Genomic DNA, 25,386 nt, shown 5'->3' on the forward strand with positions numbered 1-25,386 from the left:
GGTCGGGCAGGGGACTCACATCTAGATCGACAGGAAGCCTGGTAGGAACTGCAGACCCAGAAGTTTCACACAGAACCCTGGGCTGTGTGGTCCCAAGAGGAGAGGGGTGTTGAGGCTCTAATTACGCTAGCCTGTTCAATAGAAACAAAGGGGGGTCCCCCAGGCTGAGGCACTGAGGGAGGGCTAGGAGCCAGGCACTGCAAGAAGCCCACTGCAGGCTTCCCTGGGCTGCCACACTCAGAACCTGCCTTGAAGCGCTTCTCCTTCCAGCATCGCCCCCCTTAAGCTCCTCCCTGGTTCTTCCTCCTGCTCTGTCCATGACTCCACAACTGACCTTACAATCCACCTCAGCCACAGTCTCTCTAGGTGGAGGGGGTGGAGCACAGTCTCCTGTGCTCTGCCTCCACCCCTCCCCCACCCCCAGCAGTCCAGGTGTGCCTTAAGCCTCAGCTCCTTAATCCTCATGGCCAGAAGGAGGCTGGGAGAGTTCCTCTGCCTTGGACCCTTTAGCTGAGAACTGGCCAGGAGCAAAGGCTCAAGAGGCCCACTCCTTGCATCCCTCTGGGGCACTTCTGGGCCCCTGGCAGCCACCTCCATCTCTCTGGAGCCAAAGGGGACCCCTCCCACCTCCCTGGGCAGGAGGTAGCTCCAGTCAGGCCCGCAAAGCCACAGGGGCGCCCAACATTCTCTGACTCTTGCAGGTTTGTAGCCTCCTTTGTATCCTTCTCCAAATCTACCCTTGGAGGGAATCTGCCCACTCATTTATCCTAGATTAAAATATTACTCTTTCTGCTCACCTTTTCTCAATTTTACTCTATAAACACTTGTTGAATGATTTACCCAAATAAAGTTTATGCTGTCATAATTTCTTTCTGGGACCAGGTAGAGTAAAAAGAAAAATAAATAAATGCTACACCTACCAGGGCCTTCCTTTTCACTGGAGTTAGCTCGGGGGTTCAGTATAGACCACTGCTTTGAAATCCTCTAATTCATTCCTTTTTCTTCCCGCCCCCAGTCCTTCTCTATAAACTTGAAGTTGTCTAAATTTTTATTTCACCAAAATGATGCATACCCGATATTTTATTTCACTTTGTGTGACATTGGCTTTTCCTTATTTGGGAAGTATGTGTTTTCCCTATTTGGAAGAGATGGGAGACCTGGGCATTCAGATCAGTCTGAGGGTTATAGCCAAAAGAAAGCTTTTAAATAATTTTGTGTCTGATAGCCTTCATTTAAGATTATGGGTTTTCTCCCTTCCTTTTTCCCTTCAGTCTCATTAGACGCTAAGAGATGAAATGAGTCTTTTGTCAGGAGAAACTAGCCATTGAATGACCTTCTTTTGCATTATCTCCCTCCTTCTAGATACTATCTTTCCTTGGTTTCCATGACACCTGTCTCACAGCTCCCCCCAAGATCTTTTTTTTTTTTTTTTTTTTTGAGGTACGCGGGCCTCTCACTGTTGTGGCCTCTCCCATTGTGGAGCACAGGCTTCGGACGCGCAGGCTCAGCGGCCGTGGCTCCCGGGCCCAGCCGCTCCGCGGCATGTGGGATCTTCCCGGACCGGGACACGAACCCGTGCCCCCTGCATCTGCAGACGGACTCTCAACCATTGCGCCACCAGGGAAGCCCTGAACAGTTTTATATCTTGACTGTGGTGGTTGTTACACAAATCTATACATGGGGTAAAACTGTATAGAGCTACATGCACTCATGAAAATGAATGTGTGTAAAAAGTGATGACAACTGAATATGGTCTGTAGTCCAGTTAACAATACTGTACCAATATCAATTTCCTGGACTTGATATTTTATGGTAATTACATAAGATACTGTCATTGGGGGAAGCTTGGTGACAGGCACTTGGGCCTCTCAGCACTGCTTCTGCAACTTCCTGTGAGGCCATAATTATTTGAAAACAAAAAGGGGAACTTCGCTGGTGGTCCAGTGGTTAAGACTCCAGGCTTCCAATGCAGGGGGCGTGGGTTCAATCCTTGGTCAGGGAACTAAGATCCCACATGCCTCGCGGCCAGGAAATAATAATAATAAATAAAAGTATATAAAATGTAGCATTAAAATGTTTTAAAAAAACAAATAAAACAAAAAGGTTTTTTTAAAAAGCTACTGTGGGATTTCCAGAGTTTCAAAAAGTAGCCTTGGTGACTTTAATTACTAGAATCATTCTGTGCTAGTTCCTTTTCATGCATAGCTGGAGTAGTTTAAAAATTCCTTTTCCTTTTGGCAAGTTTTGCAAACATGTGCTCAAAGGAAGTGCACTAGTGCTTCTTTTTAAAATTCTGACAGCTTTTTTATAATACAGTTTAAAATAAAATTACATGCACATGGTAAAAAAAGATCCTACTAAAAAAAAAAAGATCACTACTATGTTTTTAGACCCTAAAGACTTTTGCTTATATAGGTTATAGATCTACCAATATTTACTATATTCAAAATCAAAACTGAAAATATCTAAAAACATTTAGTAATTCATTAAATAATAATAAACCCACATGTTAACATAAGCAACATATTTTATTAAAATAACTATTTTCCAAAACAAAAACTAATTTAGAAATATTTTATATTTTTGAAAATCCCTGTAATGTCTGCCATAATACAAGACAGCTAGACTCTCGTATTTGCTTCATCATTGTGATATGATTGTGGTTATTTTGGTTGATGTGTATGAAGAAAATCCAACCTTATGGAGATATGTAGTGGGAAAAAGGAGGATTTCCCAGAACTTTGAATGCGTCTCAGGTGTCAGGTGTCTTCAGGGTCCCTAGACCACATCACACTTGGAGAACCACTGTGCTGGAGATACATACTGAAATATTTACAAAGGAAATGTTAGGATGCCTGAAATTTGGATTAAAATACTCCAACACACACACATACACATATACACGTCAATTCTTGTTATACATGGTAGTCATGTTCAATAAAATTACCTTGAGCAGTGAACTAGCAAATGCTGAGTCACTGCTCCTAGCAGACAGACAGGGTAAGGTTCCTGCAAGCCCCTGGTCACATTCTCATCAACCAATCAACATATAACCTTGTTTCACTTGTGTTTCTGTTTAAAGACACCTTATTTTATATTTCTTAAAATAATTATATGCACTGTTTTTAAAAATAATTAATTAATTAATTAATTTATCACTGCATTGGATCTTCGTTGCTGCACGTGGGCTTTCTCTAGTTGCGACAAGTGGGGGCTACTCTTCATTGCAGTGCACGGTCTTCTCATTGCAGCGGCTTCTCTTGTGGTGGAGCACGGGCTCTAGGCACGTGGGCTTCGGTAGTTGTGGCACACGGGCTCAGTATTTGTGGCTCACGGGCTCTAGAGCACAGGCTCAGTAGTTGGGGCACAGGAGCTTAGCTGCTCCGCAGCATGTGGGATCTTCCCGGACCAGGTCTCGAGCCCGTGTACCCTGCATTGGCAGGTGGGTTCCTAACCACTGTGTCACCAGGGAAGTCCCTGCACTGTTTCTTTATAATACCAAGAAGGGTCTAACATTTTCCTGACCCAGGTAACATGACCTTAAATTTCTTTGGCTCTCAGCCTCACAAAAATGTTGTTTACTATGCTTTGTAAAGTTTGGCTGTCATCTTATGAACCTACAAATTTAGCTGCTTTTCCATCTTTGCCGTAGCTTCATCGCACACAAATGGTATTTTAGTGATTTCTGGAGTGGCGTCACATATAGGTCAGCAAATTTCCTCCTCCCTTTTCTGGATGTACCGTATTGTTAAATCAATAAATTGAACTCACAGTCAACATCACTAACTCATGCCTGAATGAAGCTTATCCAATGCATGCATTTTCTCTGTAAGGTACATCACAGCCTTCTTGCTGTGTCAGCTTCTGAACTCTGTTCACTCCCTTATATTCATTGAGGGTTATGGCATCCCAATTAATTTCTTCTTTTCCACCCCTAAGTTTTTCCATTACCTAAAGTAATTTCAAGTTCCATGTTTTTACTCATCCAACACCCTGGCCTGTCACTCCCTTGATCATCTTGTCTCCAATGACCTTCTTTCATGGTCATACCCTGAACTTTGTGATCACCTAGAATTCTTTAAACAGTGAACTTTAGTTTACTCCTGTCTCTCCAGCTCATTCTCTCTCTTATCCCCACTGCACTAACTCTTCAACCTTATCAAGACTTCCTTGATCCATCCATTTTCCTCCCAGCATGGCTTCCCATTTCCTTGTTTTTTACTCTATATCTCACAATCAATCGCTTCTACCTCTCTGACCAATATTCTCATCAAATCTTGCCCCCAAGATATCAGCTCTGAATCCAAACAAATATTGTCTTTTCTATCTTATGCCATGTGTTCTAAGAACTGATAATGAAAATATCATGGGTATAATGATCAGTACACTCTCATTTTGGTGGTTTTTCAATCCAATACCACCTGGAAATCCTCCCACAAAACTTCAGTCAGTTCCTGCTCTCACTTCTCACAATAGCTCTTCCAAATCTTCATCACTATCCTCAAGTCCAATACCTATTCCTGCTCCCAACATTCTCAGTACACAGAATAAACTCTTTGTTAACAGGAAAAATAGAACTAAGGATATGAATTCTAGTCACTTCCTGGTCTAGGTAAAGTGAGTAAGCAAAAGAAAGTACCACAGTCAACCAATTCTTGCGAGATCCATTACTGTCCAACCAACCTTCATATACTCTCTTATGTCCAGTACCTGGGAAAGCCTGAGATTTTTAAAGATCCAGAGGAGGGAATACATCTCCTATTTTAGAGATTGAAGTGCCCCACTACCCTTATGTCTAACATCAGCTCCTCTATTGGAGTTTTGGATCTCATCCCTTCCTTTCTCAGAAATCTCATGCCTCAGTCATCACCTCTCTCTTCTGTATCTTCAACCTTCTCTGTCTCCTAGCTCCTGCCCCATTAGCTGTAAACATTCTCAAGTCCCTACTATCTTTAAAAAAATCCTACCACAATCTTATGAGACCTTCCAGCTGCCATCTGATCTTTCCCTTTCCAAGCTTATTGGAAGTATAACATGCATTTACAATCTCTATTACTTCAATGCCCAACGTTCTAGTTATACATTGCTGTGTAATAAACCACCCGCAAACTTGGGACTGAAAATAATCATTTTATTATTGCAATGAATGGGTGGGTGAGAAATTTGGGCAAGGCTTACTGGACAGTTTTTCTGCCCCACGTGGCATCTACTGGAGCCACTCAGCGGCATCCAGCTGGTGGCTAGGTTGATCTGGTGGAGCCAGGATGGTTCTGGTTTCCTTTATGCTTGACGTCTTGGTGGGGATTTCTGGAACCCTGGGTGCAGCTGGACTTCTCTCTCTCTCTCCATGTCGTCTCACAATTTTTCCATGTGGTCTCTCTAGTAAGGTGATCAGACTTCTTAAATGATTGCTCGGAGCTCCAAAAGACCAAGGCAAAAGTTACAAGGCTTCTTATGACCTACTCTCATAAGTCAAGCACCATCACTTCCCTGCATTCTATCAGTTAAACTTATTTAGAGACTTTACCAGATTCAAGACTAGGGGACTATACAAGAGTATGATTACTGGAAGGAATGGTTAACAGAAAACACATGTTAAAGTCTACCACACCCGTGCACTCCTCAAACTGCAATCTGGCAACACTCCTTGCCACTCCACCGAAATTGCAATTTCTGAGGTAAAGACCTCTTAGTTGTTAAACCCAATGCCTGTTTTTCAGTACTTGCTTTGCTTGCTTTTTCTGCTGAACTGGACCCTACTGACCATTAACTCCTTCATGAAATTCTCCTCCCCTGACTTTTGTATACCACCTTTCCTTGTTTGTCTTTAATTTTTCTGTTTCTCAGTTTCCTAAAATGACTCATTTCTTATGCTCTCCCCTTAACTACTGGGCTTCGTTATCAGTTCTCTTCTCACCCTGTACATGCTATTTGGTTACATTATCTAGACCTATGGCTTCATCTATCACTTATCCACTGGAGATTCTCCATTATACATCTCCATCCCAGATCTCTCTCCAATCCTCAGACTCAGATGTACTCTGACTGGATGTCCCACAGGTACCTCAAACATGGCCAAAGCTGAATTCATCTTCCCCCTTAAACTTGCTCTCTTTCTTACATCCTCTATTTTGTATTGACCATCCTTCCAGATGCCCAAGGCAGAAATTTGGAAGTCATCCTTAACTCTACCCTCTAATTCCACCTCATATACTTTGTCACCAATCCCCAACCATTCAACCTGCTAAAAAGTTTTGCAATTTATCCACTCTTCTCCATCCCAGATACTAGATCTGGCAGAGGACTGGGTAGGGGCCTTGGCCTCTCATTCTGATCTATGAGTTATATAGAAGTTACATTTATTACAATAAACTCAGATAATTTTTTTTAAAGATGAGGTGACTAAGAGATATCAGGACAGGGGATATTTAAAAAGTGTATCTCCTTATGGAAACAGGCACTCAGGTTTGTGGCAGCAGGACCCTGCCTGTCCAGAGTGAACTCATTTTAGCTCATGGGAAAGCCCAGGTGGGGGCTTATCAAGCTTCTCATACCTCCAAACCTGTCATCCTGAAACTTCATCACATTTAGCTTATCTGGTTATAAAACTGCCTTTTTCAAGTCACATCATTGAGAGCTAAAATCTGGTTATAATCTGGGTATAATTTCTTATTACCTGACTAGAAGAGTCTTGATACATTGGCCACAGGTTATACAATAGTGACCAGGCAGGTTCTGGCTTCCAGTAAATGACCGAGTAGCTTCTATCAAGCCACCTTTCCTTCAGATATAACAATATACTCTGGACAAAATATTTAAAAACAACTACCTGAAAGTACTGACAAACAACCTGAAGCATGCAGAAACTGGAAAAGAAACTACAGTTAAAGGATAGGATTAGAACTAGGTGAGATTCCCAATTTTTAAGGCTTTTAGCCACAGAGCTGGCCCCAATCATTCACCGGATAGGTGGTAAAACTGAGTCTTTACCAGAAGACAGAATTCAGGATTTCAGCAGCTGGAGCCTATGGAGGTAAAATACTGGAATGGAGAGATCTTGACAGGTGGAGCCCTAAATTCTGTGTATAAACTCTGTCCAACTCTCTGGCCAACTCTGAACCATGCACGCACAGGGCAGTCTCCAAATAGCTCAGATAAAACTAAAAGAACTAAATAGAAATTTCAGCTGGTACTTACTGCAGGGGAAATTGAGTATGGAGTTTGAGTTCTGTCAAGTTGACCACCTGCTAAAACAAAAAAATCAATACTCTTCAGAGGGACACAATGGAATCCAGATTCTCTACAACATGTCCTCTGACAAATCCAAATGACTGGGCATATCGGAAACAGAAAAATGTGACCCATACTGAAGAAAAAAGGTAATCAATGAAGACTAGCCCCCAAGATGACGTAGATGTTGGAATTAACAGAGAGGAGTTTTTAAGCAGCTATTATACCTACGTCCAAGGATACAGAGGAAAACATGCTCAAAATGAACAGCAACCTGTTGCATTCCATCCAGGTAGAGATGATCAATATGTAGATATGGGCAACTGATTCAAGGTGTAGAAGAGACATGGCAAGACTGGCCAGGAGCTACAGTACCCACTGACATCCCCTTAGTTCAGATTCTCATTGCTTCTCATGTAGACTATTAAAACAGTCTCATAAATTATCTTTCTGCTTCTGGTTACTATTTACTATGACCCCCCCACACACACACACAAACCCTAAGCACATCTACATTGATTCCAGAATTAACTTTTAGAATACAGCTTTAATCAGGACTTTATTGGTTTCAAGTGACAGAAACACAACTTTGACTTGAACACAAGAAGGAATTTATTGGAAGTCTCACATAATCATACAAAGGGCAAGGATGTGGATGGGCCTCAAGGACAAGACCAGAGACTTGAACACTAATAGGAATTTACAGCTCATCCTGCATGCTGACTGCATTTTCTCAGACAAGCTTCCTCCCTGGAGTTGTAAAAGGGCCACCAACAGGTCCTCGCCACACATCTCCAAGCTGTGCCACAAAAGTGGGACACAATACTTTCCCCCATTTAAGTTGGTTTAAAAAAAATTGAAGCGAAGGATTCTGATTGTTCTGATCTAGATCACACGCCCATATGCCAACCAATCAAATCAACTGAGACTGGGGAGATGATAGGGTACTTGGACTGGAAACACCAACTAGAACTCCATGGCTGGACAGGAGAGGAGCAGCACTCCCCCTGAAAAAATAGGGTTTTGTTTCCAAGGGAAGGGAAAGACCCTGGGTAAACAAACAAAAATAATAAAGGTCCAACAGGTTTCCTGTATTCTCTACCTCAACTCCTGGTAACCCCATCCTCCTTGCAATCACCCATGGCAGAGTTCTGGAACTTCTCTTATAGCAGAGACTACCAGTTGTCCCAAGTATCTGTTCTTTCCTTCTCTCTACCCAGCATTTTGCTGCTTAGAACATGAACGTGATGACTAAAGCTCTATCTTGTACCATGGGGACAAGTGTCACACTGTGGAGATGACAGGCCATTAAGCCTTCTAGGGTTTAATGAATTTCTTTCTTTAATGAAAGAGAAATGAATTTCTATCCTGTTTAATCCACTGTTATTTTGGATGTCTGATAGCTCACAGCTGAACCTAATCCTAACACCCTCACTCCCCACATCTAATCAAGGCAAAACAATCTAGAAGTTAAAAGTGGCATGCAGTGAAACAGGTTAGAGTGGGTTAGAACCAACCACCTGGACTTAAATCTAGGCTCTGTCGTTTACCCGCTCCGTGATCCTCCACAAATTGCTTTATCTCTCTGTACCTCAGTTTCCTCAGGCATAAAATGAGGTCAGTAATGTTATCTACCCCATAGATTGGTTGTGAGAATTACGTGAGATAATTCACATAAGCACTGAGAGTAGCGCCTGGCACATAATAAAAGCTCAGTGAGTGTTAGCTACCGTTTTCAATGCCTGCCAATTTTACCTACTAAAAGTCCTGGAAGACAGTCCATACCTCCACTGTCTAAGTGCCACTTTATTCCACTCCAAGGAGCCCTGCCTCCAGTCCTATTCCTCCACAGCATCCTCCACACTGCCTCAGCCTGATTTTTCTAGAGCACCCCGATCTGACCAGGTCACTCCTTTTTGAAACCTCTTGATGACTCCCCATTAGCTACAGAATGAAGTCTTAACTCCACAGCTGGGTGACCAAGGCCTTTTTGGATGAGGGACCAACTGGCCTTTCTAGGCTCACCACCTGCCACTCCTCCTCCACCGACCACACCCTGGCTGTAGCACTGAGCTATCCTCTACCACTACTTCCTTACCTGCCTCAAGAGTGTCAACCACTCCCACTCCCTCTCTCCTGAACTCTTTCTTCTCTTGGCTTCTGTGGCACCACACTGTCCTGATTTTTTTCCAGTCTCCCCAGCTGTTCCTTTTTCATCTCTCTCACAGGCTTCTCATTTTCCACTCCCTTGGTAAGTGTCAGGGTTCCCTCCTTAGTCCACTCCCTGTTTCACTGCATGTCCTCTCCCGAGTGATGACATCTACTGTCAGGCTTTCAAGCTCCACCTACACGCTGTGATCCCCTGATCTTCACTCCTGACCGCTGACCTGGGCTCTGGTCTCACACATCCTCCTGAAGATCACATGGACACAACCTTAGCATGTCCAAAGTGGAACTCATCTTCCACCCCAAACTCGCTTCTCCTCTTTGCACTGAAACTACTGGTGGCACCACCATTACCCAAGCCAGAAACGTTCATTCTCTACATCTAAGAAATTACCAAATACTGCCAAATTCACATCCTCAGTAACTCTCCAGTCTGTCTTCTCCTCTCCATACTCACCGCCATTGCTTTAGTCTGGCACTCCTCCTCTGTAGCATGAACTCAGCAATAGCCCCTTTTCTGCCTCCAATCCAAATGATGACGTGTGTCACCTACCTACAGTGATAACCTTATCATGTCACTGCCCTGCCTGAAACTCTTCACTGGTTCCCACTGCCCAGTCAGACAAAATTATTCCTTTCCCCATAGTTGTTAAATACCTACTATGTACCAGGGACTACGTTAAGTATTGGGTTGGCCAAAAAGTTCGTTCGGGTTTTTCCGTAAGCTGTTACAGATTACAATGTTGACTATGAACTGGCCCCTGCCTTCTAAGGAATTTGCCACCTATCTGGGAAGACAGATACACAACCACATATTAATAACATAGTGTATTAAGTCTTGTGATAGATATATTCACAGAGCATTACAGGAGCATAAGACTGAGTTCCTTGAAGCAGAGACTTGGGTCTTCCTAATCTTTGTATCCCCAACATCTGGTACCAGGTCTGATTCAATAGAGAATTGTTTTTGAATACTGAACTGATGATCCTCTCTGATCCTCAGTTTCCCTCTATGTAAAATGGCTCACAGCTCATATATCAAATGAATTAAATCTATGAACTTTGTTTGAATCCAGATTTGAATGAACCAAATACAGTTTTAAAAATGAGACAACTAGGTAAATTTGAATACTTGGTATGTATTTGATAATGTTAGGATATTATTGCTTGGGTTTTTTTAAAGTGTTATAATGATACTGTGGTGTGTTTAAAAGTCCTTACCTTTTAGAGGAATGTAAGAAAGTATTTAAAAACGAAATTATGCAGTGAAAAATTATCTGGGATTTGCCTGAAAATAATCCAGTGGTGTTGGATGGGGGGTATAGCTGAAACAAGCCTGGCCACGCCTATGTTAATAATTGCTGAAGCAAGATGATGGACAAAATAAATTACAAAATTAATCTCTCAGGGTTCTGTGGCAATTCAACAACGTGATTATATAGTTTCTGATACAGTGCCTGCTGTCTCAAAAAATATTAGTTTTGCTTCTCACCTCACTCTTTTAATTCCATCCAGGGCATAGCAGGAGAAACAAGTCGGTGGTGTGGGAGTTAGAAGCCCAACATGCAAAGAACTGGAAATATACTCAGCATGGTTTCTCTCCTCTGCCTGGTAAAGACAGAGCGGCTTGAGCGCCAGATGACTCCCAAGCAGCCTTGGGTAGGAATAGCAGTGCTCCAAAACCAGCAGAACAAAGGGGAAGAAATCATGGCTTGAATTTCTGTGGAGAGGAGAGAAGAACAGCGTCAGACATAAACATGAACTCTTGGCTGGAAAGGGCTCCTCTTTTCCTCTTCTACTTGAATCCCTGTGCAGTACTGCCACCTGGTGACTCTCTAGCATCACTTTACCTAGTTCCTGGATGCTGTTGGCTCTCATAGATCTGACTGCACTGAAAATTCTAGAAGGGAACAGCCCCTCTCAACCAAATGTTCCCTGAATTGCTCAAAGTTGAGCATAACATATCATATCCCTCATGTCCTGCAAAGTGCCTTGTACTCAAGCTCTGTTATAGTACCTCTCACTACATTAGGATTGTTTACCAGTGAACATGCATTCACCTAACAAAATTACTAGGCATGGGAGATACAGAGTGAACAGTTGAATTCTGTTTAATTGAGCACATAAACAGAGTTAAACATGTAAACAGAAAATTAAAATAATCACCTTCCCACCCACTATAAAATTAGTTACATTTAACATTTGTTGAACATTTACTATATGCCAGGAACTTGTCTAAGTCCTTTATGTACACATGTATTAACTCATTTAACTCTTACAGTAATTCTATGAGACAGATATTATCCTGCAGAGGCACAGAAAGGTTAGGCAAATTGCCCAAGGTCACAGAGCTAGGAAATGTTAGGGCTCAGATTCAAGCCTGACCTGGGTCCAGAGCCCCTGCTCTAGTTAAAAAAAAATACCACTGTGCCTCCACCCTCCCCAGTGCCTGTTTGATGAGTGAATAAATAAAAATCTTGGACCTCTGAAACCCAAAGAGAGAAAAGCTCAGGTAGTAGAATCTACTCCCAGGAGGTTAAGCTGATCAAGGACTTGATTCCATCCCTCTGAATCTCACCTAGGCCCTGGGGGTTCTCTCTGTGGGATCCCTGCCTCTATTGCAGTGCCCTGTTCAATGTTCTGTCTCTCAAACATAAAACAAAAAACACTCCATACAATTCTTCCTAACATATGGAAACATGCTGGCATTTTCAATAATATGTTACCAAATTCTAAAGGTGAACTGAACAGAAATAAACAAAGCAATTGCAGGAAGCATTCAAAAACAATTTCAATTCTGACCATACTGACATGGTTTCCAGCTTTGTGCATTTGGTATCTGGATTCGTGGCTGGACTCAGATTAAAAATCTGGCTGCCTTAGGGATATAATGTACAACATGATAAATACATTTAACACTGCTGTATATTATATATGAAAGTTGTCAAGAGAGTAAATCCTAAGCCTTCTCATCACAAAGAAAACTGTTTTTTTCTATTTCTTTAATTCTGTACCTATATGAGATGACAGATGTTCACTAAACTTATTGTGATAATCACGTCATGATATACTAAATCAAATCATTATACTGTATACCTTAAACTTATACAGCAGTGTATGTCAATTATACCTCAAAACTGGAAGAAAAAATTATATGGATGTCTTTTGGTGAGCACTTACTCTGTGCAAGGCATTGTATTTTGCACTATTGATGCATTATCCCATTTAATCTTCTCACCAAACCTGTGAGGCAGGAAGGTACCCCTATTTCACAGATAAATAGGGTCAGAGAGGTTAAATTGCCCAGGATCATACAGCTAATAAGCATATAAGCAGAAAGTCTGGGATTTGAACTTAAGCAGTCTGACATCAGAACCTGAATTCTTGACCATTATGATATACTGCCTCCCCCATTTTTTTGATCATTGCCTAGTCTCTGGCTTTCTCCCAGGGATAAGCCTGGGTTATATTCTTACAGTGGCTCAGTGAGGGGAATTAATTTCAGATATCTCAATGGTTGCATTAAATTTAACTGCTTTCCTACTCACCACACATTTTCTTCAACTAACCAACATGCACCCATTCTTGCAGGATCAGATCAAACCCGTGCCTCCTTCAGGAAGCCTTCCCTGATCTCTCCAGCCCACTACTCATTGGTTCATTCAGTAAGTGTTTGTTTCCCCCTTTTTAATATTATTCTCTCCCAAATTCCTTCTCAAGGAAAGGTCCAAGTCCAATAAACTTTATGGGGAATATGGTGAACAGTAAAGGGGAATTGGTGGCCCATCTCTGCAGAAGTTTGGCTCAAACATATCTCCAGGTTTTCAGATGCCTATGAGCACAGAAAGAAACAACCTAGTTGGGGAAAAAACAACATTATCTCACTGGCTGCCCATAGTTTTCACCCACTGTCCTACTCATGATCGTAGCCCAGCCTCAGTCCAGGACAGTCTTTTAGAGTCCTGAAGACACAGGAAGAGGCCATCTTCAGCATTTTCACTGTTAGTCCAAATCCTGCCCACTGCTAAGAAGTTCTGACCCAAATATCCACACAAGATTGTTATTTTAGATGGAGATCTGATTGTACCCTAAACAGAATAAAAATCTGTGAGGAGGAGCTTTCAGAATGGCACAGTAGGAACCTCTGAAGATCCATTCTTGCAAAACAGCAATGAGAACACTGGCAAAAAGTGTTAAAATCAACTTTTTCAGAACTATGGACATGATTCAAAAGTTTGCAGACAATCTGAGGAGCATTTATTCAAGAAAACTACTTACTCTTGCTAAGAACACTGATCTTTGGGGCCTTTTAACTTGCCCTATTTCAACCCCCTCTCTCCTGTTCAGTGGTAGCCTTGAAAACCAGCAGCCTCACACCCATGGTAAAAGGCCATGAAAGCCAGCTGCCTAACAGTCACTGGTGGGGGCAGAACAGCCTGGAGCTCCTCAAAAACTCCCATCCTCAGAGCACTATGACTATTTGATCTGTCAGCTCCCTGAAAAAGCCTCTTTCCTATGGCTTGTAGTTATTTGACATGACTCAGCAGGGCGTGAGAGAGTGGGAAAAGCCCTATTTACAGGGCATTTGCCAAACATTATCAGTGGCAATTGTTTAACATCACAGCTGCCTAGGCCATGATACCTGTTGGGAAAAACAAAAGACTGACCATAAAACTTAAAAGGAAGATCTGGAGAATGAGATGTCCAAAAAGGTCTTTGAAAAGCTATAATACATTCCTGAGGATCTAAAAGTACACACACATTAAGGGCTGTGCACATGCCCAGGAAAGACATTAGAAGGCTCCCATGTCTCACCTCTGGCTAACCTTGAGAGTCTGTGAAAACAGGAAGTGAAGGCTAAGGCATAATTGTGAACCGCTTACCAGAGCACTGATGGTGTACCACAATACACGCAGAGCCTTTCTGCAAAAAGTGGGAGGGTTACTGGTTCAAGACACTTTAGAAAACCTCTGACCAATTATTAGCTGACAACTAAGCCACAGTGATATAACCGGGCAAGACTTCAGTGGCTACACACAACAGGAAATACAGACTTTACAGAATTAGTCCAAGAGAGACACTAAACAAAGAGCAACAACAAAAAACAGCAACAACAACAAACCCTTGCAGTGTGAATGTGATTTCCAGAGTTGCCACAGTATTCAAAATGTCCACTTTTTTTTTTTTTTTTTTTTTTTTTTTTTTTTTTTTTGCAGTACGCGGGCCTCTCACTGTTGTGGCCTCTCCCGCTGCAGAGCACAGGCTCTGGACGCGCAGGTTCAGCAGTCATGGCTCACGGGCCCAGCCGCTCCGCGGCATGTGGGATCTTCCCGGACCGGGGCACGAACCCGTGTCCCCTGCATCGTCAGGTGGACTCAACCACTGCACCACCAGGGAAGCCCCCAAAATGTCCACTTTTAAACAAAAAAATATGAGACACACGAAAGAAAGATAGAAAGAAAAGAAAGAAAAAGAAAGAAAGAGAGAGAGAGAGAGAGAAAGGGAGGGAGGGAGGGAGGGAGGAAGGAAGGCCCAAATACAGGAAAAAATCAGTCAGTAGAAACTCCCTGAGGAAGCTGAGACATTAGACTTACTAGACAAACGCTTCATATAACCTATTATAAGTATGTTGAAAGAACTAATTAAATCAAACCATGTACAGAGGCTTAAAGTATGATAAGGATGTTTCACCATACAGAGAATATCAATAAAGAGACAGAAATTATTAAAAAGAGCCAAACAGAAATTCTGGAGTTGAAAAGTACAATAAATAAAATATTCACTGGAGAGGCTCAACAGCAGATTTGAGCTGGCAGAAAAAGGAATCATCAAAATTGAGGACAAGTCAATTGAGATTGGCCAGACTGAGGAACAGGAAGAAAAAAGAATGAAGAAAAATGCACAGAGCTTCAGAGAGACCTATGAGCATACCAACGTACATATAATGAGCCCCAGAAGGAGAGGAGAAAGAGAAAGGGACAGAAAGTATATTTGAAGAAAATATGCTTGAAATTCTCCAAATTTGATGAAAAACATTAATCTATACATCCGTGAAGCTCAACAAATTCCAAGATAAACTCAAATGAATTCACACCTAGACACATCACAAGACCAGAAACAAGGCAAGGATTTCCATTCTTGCTATTTCTATTCCACATTGTGCTGGAAGTTCTAGCCAGGGCAATGAAGGGATAAAAAGATATAAAAAGCATCCATGTTGGAAAGGAAGAAGTATTTGTAGGTGGCATGATCTTTTACATATAAAATCCAAAGGATTCACAAAAATACTATTATAATTAATAAAATCAGCAAGGTTGCAGGTCAACATACAAAAATCCAATACATTTATATACAGTAGCGATGAACACTCCAAACAGGAAATTAATAAAACAATTCCGTTTATAATAGCGTAAAAATTACTTAGGAACTAATTTAACAAAAGAAGTGCAAGACTTGTATACTGAAAACTACAAAACAATGTTTAAATAAATACAAACAATCCCATGCCCATGGATCAGAAGACTTAATATTGTTAATATGGCAATACTCCATAAATTGTTCTACAGATTCAATGCAATCCCTATCAAACTCCTTGCTGTCTTGCAGAAATGGATGAGATGATCCTAAAATCACATGAAAATTCAAAGGGTCCAAACAGTCAAAACAATCTTGAAAAAAAAAAGGAAGAAGTAAGTAATAGGACTCAGAATTCATGCTTTCAAAAACTACCCCAAAGCTATAGTAATTAAGACTGGTACTGGCGGAGGATTAACATACAGATCAGTGGAATAGAATTGAGAGTCCAGAAATAAACTCAGACCTTTATTTTCAACAAGGGTGCCAAGATCATTCAATAAGAAAGAATAGTCTTTTCAACAGATGGTGCTGGAACAACTAGGTATTAACAGGCAAAAGAATGAAGTTGGACTCCTACTTCACGTTATATGCAAAAAGTAACTCAAAATTGATCAAAGACCTAAATGTAAGAGATTAAAATATAAAACTAGAGGAAAACATAGGTGTCAATCTTCCCAATCTTAGATTAGGCAGTTGTGTCTTAGACATGATTCCAAAAGCACAAGCGATGGCTTGTAACTGAGGTTTGTTTTTAGTAAAAGATTAAAACAACCAAAATAAAACTCCTGAAAATACTCTCTTAGATATAGTTCCTTAATTCTTTGGGTCTGTTCAGCATGTTTGGCTTCTCTAACACCTATTTATTACATATGTGGGGTGCCACTCACGTCTCCCCTTAGGCTTCTGATGGCACATACACACAAGGGTCTGTTTTAATAATTTTAATAATAATAATAATGACAGATATAACACTTAACATTTAAACAGCACTTACTGTTTAAACATGGATGAATCTAGACATTATCATACTAAGTGAAGTCAGAGAAAGACAAATATCATATATCACTTATACGTGGAATCTAAAAAAAATGATACAAATGAACTTATTCACAAAACAGAAACAGGGAATTCCCTGGTGGTCCAGTGGTTAGGACTCTGTGCTTCCACTGCAGGGGGCACAGGTTCGATTCCTGGTTGGGGAACTAAGATCCTGCATGCCGCGCTGCACAGCCAAAACCAAACAAACAAACAACCCAAAACAAAACAGAAACAGACTCACAGACTTCGAAAACAAACTTACAGTTACCAAAGGGGAAAGGTGGGGGAGGGATATATTAGGAGTTTGGGATTAACATATACACACTACTATATATAAAGTACATAATCAACAAGGACCTACTGTATAGCACAGGGAGCTCTACTCAATATACTGTAATAACCTATATGCGAAAAGAACCTGAAAAAGAATGGATTATATGTATATGTATAACTGAATCACTTTTCTGTATACCTGAAACTAACACAACATTGTAAATCAACTATACTCTAATACAAAAAAATAATAAAATAAACAGCACTTACTGTTTGCCAGGCACCATCCTAAGTGCTTCACCTATATTAACTCTACAAATCCCCCTAACAACTCTCTATTTTACAGATAAGAAAACTACAACACAGAGAGGTTTAATACCTTGCCCAGAGTCATCAAAGCCTATGGGGTGTGGAGCCCAAACTGCAACACAGGCAGTCTTCCTCCGGAGTCTGTGCTCTTCATCTGGGCAAGCTCACTTAACTCCTCAGATGGAGAGGTTTTTATAAACCATGTGGCTTAGGACTAGACTGAGGCCAAAGTGTATTTCCTACTCCCACTGCCCCAGATTTTAAATCTTACAAACTGTACCTTCAGGCACCACAGATAAGGAGATACTTTTCCTATATAAATTTAGTCAAAATCACTTTGGCCCTGGGTGTGGGAATCAGGAAGAAGAAAGATTGGAGTAGAGCTAAGGAAAAGATACCTTTTTCAGAACCGAATAAGCAAAGGCAAGGAAACAAAAGATCACTATGCCAAAGGAGGAAGAATTCAGATTGGGAAGGGAGAGCATATGGGATTTTCCTTAGTGAGATTTGAGGTAGGAGTTATCGGGATGATGACCACAGGCCAGTAAGTACAGGGGCTAAAACGTATATGGTTTTATCCATCCTATTTCCTGTTTTTCAGCCACACCTATGGCCTCCATTACCTGGGGTCAGCTCTACTGAGAGAGCAGGACCTCTTGGGCAACCGTAGACTCCAGCCACATTGTCCCGCTGTGATGCCCCCAGCAAGGCCAATAAAAGGCAGCCATTAGTAATGAGCTCTGCTTTTTTTTCCTTTTAAACAAATACTAACTTTCCCAAGGTTTTTACATAAAATGACATTTTGTGCCCACCATATCATATTTTTCTTTTATCAGAACATTAATGCAAGAGTTCAGTGGGAGCTGTCTCAGATTCCTCAGAATTGCTACCAGGGAAGGATAAGTGGTGCAAGAGAGCAGTGGAAAAATACAAGCGCAGGAAAAGCTGGGGTTTTCTGGCTTTGTGTTTCTCCTTTCATGCATCAAAGCAATGCATGAGATAAGAACTTGTGATAAGTAAAAAATACCCATGCACCCTAAGGTCATTGTTATCATCCTTGTACATGAATGTTTATTTACCCCAATTGCTTATTATTTCAGTAAATATTTACTGAGTGCCTACTATGTGCCAGGCACTGCTCTAGGCACTGGGGAATGCAGTAGTGAATGAAACAGATACCAAAGGTTTGCGCTCATGAAGCATACTACTTCCTCCTGCTTTTCCTCTCCCCCGCTTCCTCTTCTTCTCCTTCATCTAGTGGAAAACATCAAGCTGTGAATTAGGAGGCCCGGGTTCTGGCCCTGGCTCTGCCACTGATTGGATATATGATCTTCATTAGCATCCCCAGGCTCAGGTGTCCTCTCTGCAGATCCTAAAGATGAACAAAACATCCCTCTTGGAGCTGTGAGGAACCCCCAAACCAATCTAATATAGATTCTGTTTTCCAGGGGCTCACAGACTGGTAGGAGGGCCAGACACATGCCCAGATAACTATAATGCAAACTGAAGGTGGCAGAAAAGAGAAACAAGGAAAGGTTATGAAGAGGAGAACATGAGATGTAGGTTTCCAAACAAGTGGCGCTCACTGACTTTGGGCCTTGAGTGTTGGAAAAGATTAGGATATGTGTGAGCAGACAGGAATACTTTTCGAGGAAGAATGTAGAGGGAATAAGAAGAACCAGCAGTAGGAGAGGGGTGATCAAGGTTCAAATGGGGGAGTTCAGTGTGGCTGGAACACATAAAGAGCCAAACACCAAATTCACAGGAATTTTTACAAGGAAACAAGAGGCTGAGACACTCTGTACTTGGCCCATAACCATGAGGTCAGTTGGTGGTTGTACTCAACATTTATAACCAATATCTTTTGAGTGCTCACTGATTACACAATTCCAATAATAGTACTAGGACTTCTATTCTAACTTACAGATTGAATGTCTTACCCAGCAAGAGCTATTCGTGTGTGTAAAATATAGACACATATGGAGGCTTTAAAAGTGAACCATATTCTGCCAGATTAAAATAATAAAACTTCTATACATGTCATTGGAAATAACACTGTGATTTCCTCCAACCTCATACAATGATATAGAGGAGAGCATCGTCCCTCACCCTCTGGTTACTAAATACTATTAATTAGGGTCACTACTTGTTTCCTTATGGAAAAAAAACCCCACATACTTCTGTTAATCAAGATGTTCAATTAAAGAAATAACTAAATAGTTCCAGCTCTTATTTTAAAAGGAGGTGCAATTATCTACAGAAGTTTCATTTAGTGTACTGGATAACTTCCCTTTCCATTCTTCCCTCTTCTGTCCACTCTGGAATCAAAGAGCTCAGCAGCAGCAGGAGCAACAGCAAAGCGAAATGCTTTGTCCCCAGCCTGTTTTCCCTCTTACAATTACTTGCCTTCCTTGCTCCTTTCACTCCATTTCTTTTGTGTTAACCAACATTTCTACCTCTGTTTGGGTTACTATTGCTTTGTGCTAAACCAATCCAAAACTCAGTGGTGCAAAACAATCATTTTATTTTGTTCTCGGAATCTGTTCAGGAACTCAGTATACAGCAGGGATGTCTTGCTTCTACTCCGTGATGTCTGGAGCCTCAGCTGGGAAGACTCAACAGCTGGGGGCTTTAATCATCTAGATGTGTCTTCATTAACAGGTCTCCTGGTTGATGTTTGCTATCAGCTGGGACTGCTGACCAGAGGACCTGTAGGTGGCCTCACCATGAACTTGGGCTTTCTCAAAGCATGGCAGTCTCAGGGTAGTCAGACTTCTTACATGGCAGCTCAGGACTCTAAAGGTCAATGTCCCTGCAGATAAGGCACAAGCCACACTGCCTCTTACGGCCTAGCCTCAGAAGTCAGAGTCTCATTTCTCCCTATTCTATTGATTTAGACAATCAAAGTCTGCCTAGATTCAAAGCAGAGGGGATGTCAACCCGACTTCTCAATGGAAGGGTGGCAAGGTCACATTATAGAAGAGAGCATGGGATGAGAGGTACTGTTCTGGCCATCTTTGAAAAATATAATCTGCTATATTCTCCCATCCACTTACCTTGCTTAAGTATACTCTTATGATTTTTTTAAAGGGAAACAATCTCAGGAGACTGCTATTTCTCACTGAGGCTCCTAAGTTCTGTTAGAGGGTAGCCAGATGCTTTAATCCACACCCAGCCCTCAATCTTTCCTGTTCAACACATCTAACCATTTCTCTGCTATATATGGCTCCTGGCAGAAAGGGAATTTGGTCTCCTACAGGCTGCTGGACCTGGCACTCATCACTCTGAGGAGAAAAGCAGCCACTGACATATGGGAGCTGTCCTGGCCCTCACAGCTAGGCCTTGTTGTTCTCCTGATGAGCGTAACCAATTTCACAGACCATCAACATCAGACAAGGCCACTCTGTGACAAAAGCAAGACTACTGCATAGTCATGTCTGAAAAGAGACAAAACATGAACTTTGACCAAACCACAAAATAAGCAGACGTCCTCCTATCCTGGCTAATAGCTGCTACTTTACAAATTGGCCTCCTTCTAGTCTATCCTCCTAGATAAGATTCATTAAGATACCCAATCATGGGCCTTCCCTAGTGGTGCAGTGGTTGAGAGACCGCCTGCCGATGCAGGGGACACGGGTTCGTGCCCCAGTCTGGGAAGATCCCACATGCTGCGGAGCGGCTGGGCCCGTGAGCCATGGCCACTGGGCCTGTGAGTCCGGAGCCTGTGCTCCACAACGGGCGAGGCCACAACAGTGAGAGGTCTGCGTACCGCAAAAAAAAAAAAAAAAGATACCCAATCATGGAATTACCCCTATGTACAGTCTGTTACTTCCTAACAGAATCCAATCCAGAGCAAAGCCTCACTTCTTTAAATCCTCCCCCAAATCAGCTAACACAAGTCCAAATCCTATAATAAGTCCTTTCTAACACCCTCTGAGACGTTTCACCAGTTCCCCATGGTGTGCATTCTCCCTCAACTCACTAACTAATCAACCCAACTTGTTAAACCATAGATATGTTCCTGGTGGACTTTGGCTGCAGGGCACTGGAACTCCTCTAAGGACCTTGAAATTAGAAAACACATTTCTGGCAAGGCCATTTCTGATCTCCTGAACTCCAGCTTTCAGTAAGACTTTGGATTTGGCTCTTTTACATGCAGTTTTGGAAGACAATTATATGAATCCCTTGGATCTCCAGAGGCTATTAAAATGCTTCCATAGTTTTAAAAAATACATATTTAGACGAGATTAGGTTATCAGGGTTTCTTCATCGCCTTATCAAGTGCAGAAAATTTATGATAAATAGCGGCAATAGCTACCCTGTCCCCAACAGATCACAGGACCTAAGGGGAACCTGGCTGCAGGCACATGGGTGTTTAGGCCTCTACTGTGGGAAAAGCAATAAGTTATACACCCAGTAACTGGCTCATCAGTTGCAGATTCCAGATTCTAGAATATACTTCTGCCTCTTCTTCCTCCTAGTGAGTTCTTCACTTTTATCTAATCTTATTTTGCAAAGAAACATGATATTAATTATGATAATTACCCTTCTCCCCTCTACTTTATAGTTCTCACTCACTTGATGTAAGAACTCTCATCCTCAGAAAAACCATTCCAAACAAAACAATGACATCCATAGCCTTGTGGTTAAGTGCCAGACCTAAAACCCCACTCCACTCCAGGTGAGAGATACACACTGATTTAAAGTTGTTTAGGGAATCAGCTGTAACAAGCAAGAAGTCTGAATCTGCTGAAACAGATTCAGGACTGCAAACAATCCTGTCTCAATCTGAATTCTGGAGTAATCATGTGTTTGCTGCTCTGACACAGATGGCCCCAAATTCTCTTCAGCATCCATCTGTCTGCTCACAGGGTCCATAAGCTATTGAGTGTTCAAGCAACAAAATTAAATCATTCCTACTTAGGAATCACTTAGGACACAATGATACATAGTTCAAAATAATAGGTTTATTTTATTCCTTTTTATCTCCTCATATTTCATAGAAAATTATACTGTCTGTAAGACTAAGTGCGAATTAGGCAGAGATGAGGACTGGTGAGGAGGGGAGGAGTCAGTGCACAAGTATAACTGAAAGGCTCACCAACCATAAGTGAAATTTAATTGATATTCAAGAGTCGTGTGTGTGATTGCTGACAAGATTCAGAACACGCTACCCCAAAATATGGCACCGTAGCACACTGAATATTTTAAAGCTGAAGGAATTTGAGTAAATGGCAGAAACAAGAAGGACACTTGACCTCTTGCCCCTCTTCTCCCCTGAGACAGGTCATAAAACCCTCATGTGAGAGGTTCCCTCCCTATATCCAGAGGAAAGGAGAATCTTTATCTCCAAATGCAAAGGGATGTAGAGAAAAATCCTAACAAACAGGACTTGTTAAGTCTCCCCCAGTTTACTACACTTCCCTCATACTCCTTAATTTGTCAAATTTCTCCATGACTTCCCAATCTTCGTCAAACCTAGCATAAAATACTCAGCTCTGTTTCTCTGGGTCTTCATTTCCCTATGCCGGCTCCTGTGTCATGGAAAACTTACATTAAATACATTTGTATGCTTCTCTCTTGTTAATCTGTCTTTGTCAGTTTAATTTTCAGACCCAGCCAGGGACCCTAAAAGAGTCAAGGAAAACTTTTTCTTCCCCTACAGTGTCCTGCTGACTCCCTTGCAATGTGGATATGACAGACCCTTAGATTTCTGAAACATCCAGGGTACTGGTCATCCTAGCATCTTGCTGGCCCCTGAAAAGGCTCACAATAGACCAAGGCCAGTTTATTTGGACTTTTTTGTGTGTTTTATGTGGGTCTGCATGTTTGGTTTTGGGGCTTGGTTTGGTTTTGTAACTGGCCTGTGGGGAAATTTGGGATCCAACACTGACAGGTCTAGAATGAGTGACATTTCTAAAAATCTGTCCTGGCCTTTTTCAGGCTCATGGGAGGGTATGGAGGGTAGGTAGAACTGGGGACTGCCACCCTCCAGTAGGCTGTTTAGGTCAGTCTGTCAAGGAAGGTTTCAAGTTAATCTCTGGCACAGTAAGAATTCTGGTATCTTCTGTGCTTTACAGTGAATAAACTGATTATTTCTTCTGAAGAGGAAGGGGTTTCATTGAGGGTGGAAAAATAAATAAAACTACTTATCACACCATCTCAATTCTGGCTGCTTATACAAATCTTTGTGTTGATTAGATTGTCCCAACTGTCTTTTCATGTTTTAACTTCAAACATAATTTATTACCAGAAGTTAGAACACCTCATTTGGGGGGGGGGTGATGACACAAGCAGGGGTGTGAGTTCTGTAAATAACTAGCTACTTGAATATAACTCAGAAAGGGATCTGAAAAGGAAATAACTACTTTGTTTTTTAAACAATTTAAGGAACTCTGAACCCCATGAGTGAAGAAAAAGCTGATGCAAACCTTGTTTAGTTCAGGAAGATTCATCTTTCTCTTCCATTCAAAACATACAGATGAACAACAAAAACACATCCGTTTTATTTCATATCTACCATGACTTATTTCAGACTTGTCTAACCTTTAGAACTGTGTCCAGTCTTCCCTAGAGATGTCCTTTCTGGTTTACTAATCTCAGTTCTGTTGAGACCAGTACTTCTCCAAGTGTGGTCCCGGAACCAGCAGTATCAGCATCTCCTGGCAACTTGCTAGAAATGTAAAATTGGGGACCTAACCCAGACCCACTGAATCAGCAACTCTGTGGTGGAATCCAGTAATCTGTGTTTTAACAAGCCCCCCAGCTGATTCTGATGCACAGGAAAGTTTGAGAACCATTGACTTGGGCTGTCTGCTATACTGTTTTTTCTCTGGTAAACAAAGCAGCAGGTTTGATGATTCAAACTTTTAAAAAGATTGCTTAGGATTCCAGGTAAATTCACAATTCCCTGCTATGAACTGAGTATGCTAGAAAACCAAAGAGCTGGCACAGAAGTGTTTCATATGGTTAAGGCAGAGAGCCCTTGAGTTCTGCACTCTGGTCCTACCCAGAGCTTGCAGGCTATGCGTGCAAGGGGAGGCCTTGATCTCAAGTTAAGAGTGACTCTCCAGCAGGGGTCCTGGAAGTGCCACTGTGATGGACAAATGCTCTCACCAGGAATAAACGAGTTTGGGCCTTAAGTGCTACTCAGTCCTCCAGGTAGCTGCACCTGAGCTAAACAGGGAGGGAACACGCTTGGAGAAATTGCACATAGTTTTGCCCTGCTTATTTTATCTTTCAAATGTATGTCAAATCACCACATCAAAGATCATCCCAGATGGCAACCTCAGGAGAGTCTGTGGCACCCAGTAGGTTATCAAAACACTTGGGGTATCTCTAGCTCCTTGTATTGTAATTGCCTGTCTCCAAATGCATATAGTAACTGACAGGCTGTAAGTGTCGAGGATAAAGGCTAATTCCTTTCCTCATACAGAACTTCTAGTACAGTACCCAGCACAGAGCAAGTACTTGGTAATTTGTTAAAGGGAGTCAAGCCATCAAAAGTAGAATCTGAAACCAGGAGCCCAATAAAATCACTCCAAAATCATCCCATATAGGTACGATTCATATGTGCTGGTGTCCCGCCAACAACACGTTTTCACCCTGCTGATTTTACCCTCCATTCGTCTATTCGCCACCTCTCCCATCCCAAAAGATTCACACAACTCATCACCTACGTAACATATTTACACGCCCCCTTCCGACACCCACGCCCTCAATTTTCGCCGCCGTGTCCGTCACTCTGTCAGTTCCCCCGTCTCCTCACCTCCTCTCACTTCCGTTCCCCTGTCCCAGCGCGGCTGGAGGCAGGACATGCCTACGCCTTCAGCCCAAAACAAGTGCTACAAACCTCCGCCTCGTCCGCCCTCCCGGTGGCGGCCGACGGCCTCCGAGAGCAGCTGCGCCGGCAGTGGCCAGACCAGCCTGCCGATGGCCCTTACCTAGGGTCGGTCATAATAGAGACGCGCACTGGATATTTCCCAGGCGCCCTGGGGCAACGTACAACGGAGC

At 42.1% G+C, this 25,386-nt stretch overlaps 1 long non-coding RNA gene across 2 annotated transcripts; it reads right to left on the reverse strand.

Annotated features, from left to right (window-relative positions):
* Positions 1 to 5,122: 5,122 nt before the first annotated feature.
* LOC116747640 lies at positions 5,123 to 25,385 on the reverse strand. Of its 2 annotated transcripts, none has more exons than XR_004348090.1 (4): positions 25,317 to 25,385; positions 10,889 to 11,116; positions 7,198 to 7,247; positions 5,123 to 5,418 (listed from the first exon to the last, which is right to left on the reverse strand). It is a non-coding gene; the product is annotated as an uncharacterized LOC116747640 (long non-coding RNA). The 2 variants fall into 2 exon arrangements; XR_004348091.1 differs by having other exon boundaries at positions 25,226 to 25,357.
* Between the last annotated feature and the right edge of the window lies 1 nt (position 25,386).

Source organism: Phocoena sinus, chromosome X (genome assembly GCF_008692025.1).
Source record: "Phocoena sinus isolate mPhoSin1 chromosome X, mPhoSin1.pri, whole genome shotgun sequence".
In the NCBI taxonomy this organism is placed as follows: Eukaryota; Metazoa; Chordata; class Mammalia; order Artiodactyla; family Phocoenidae; genus Phocoena; species Phocoena sinus.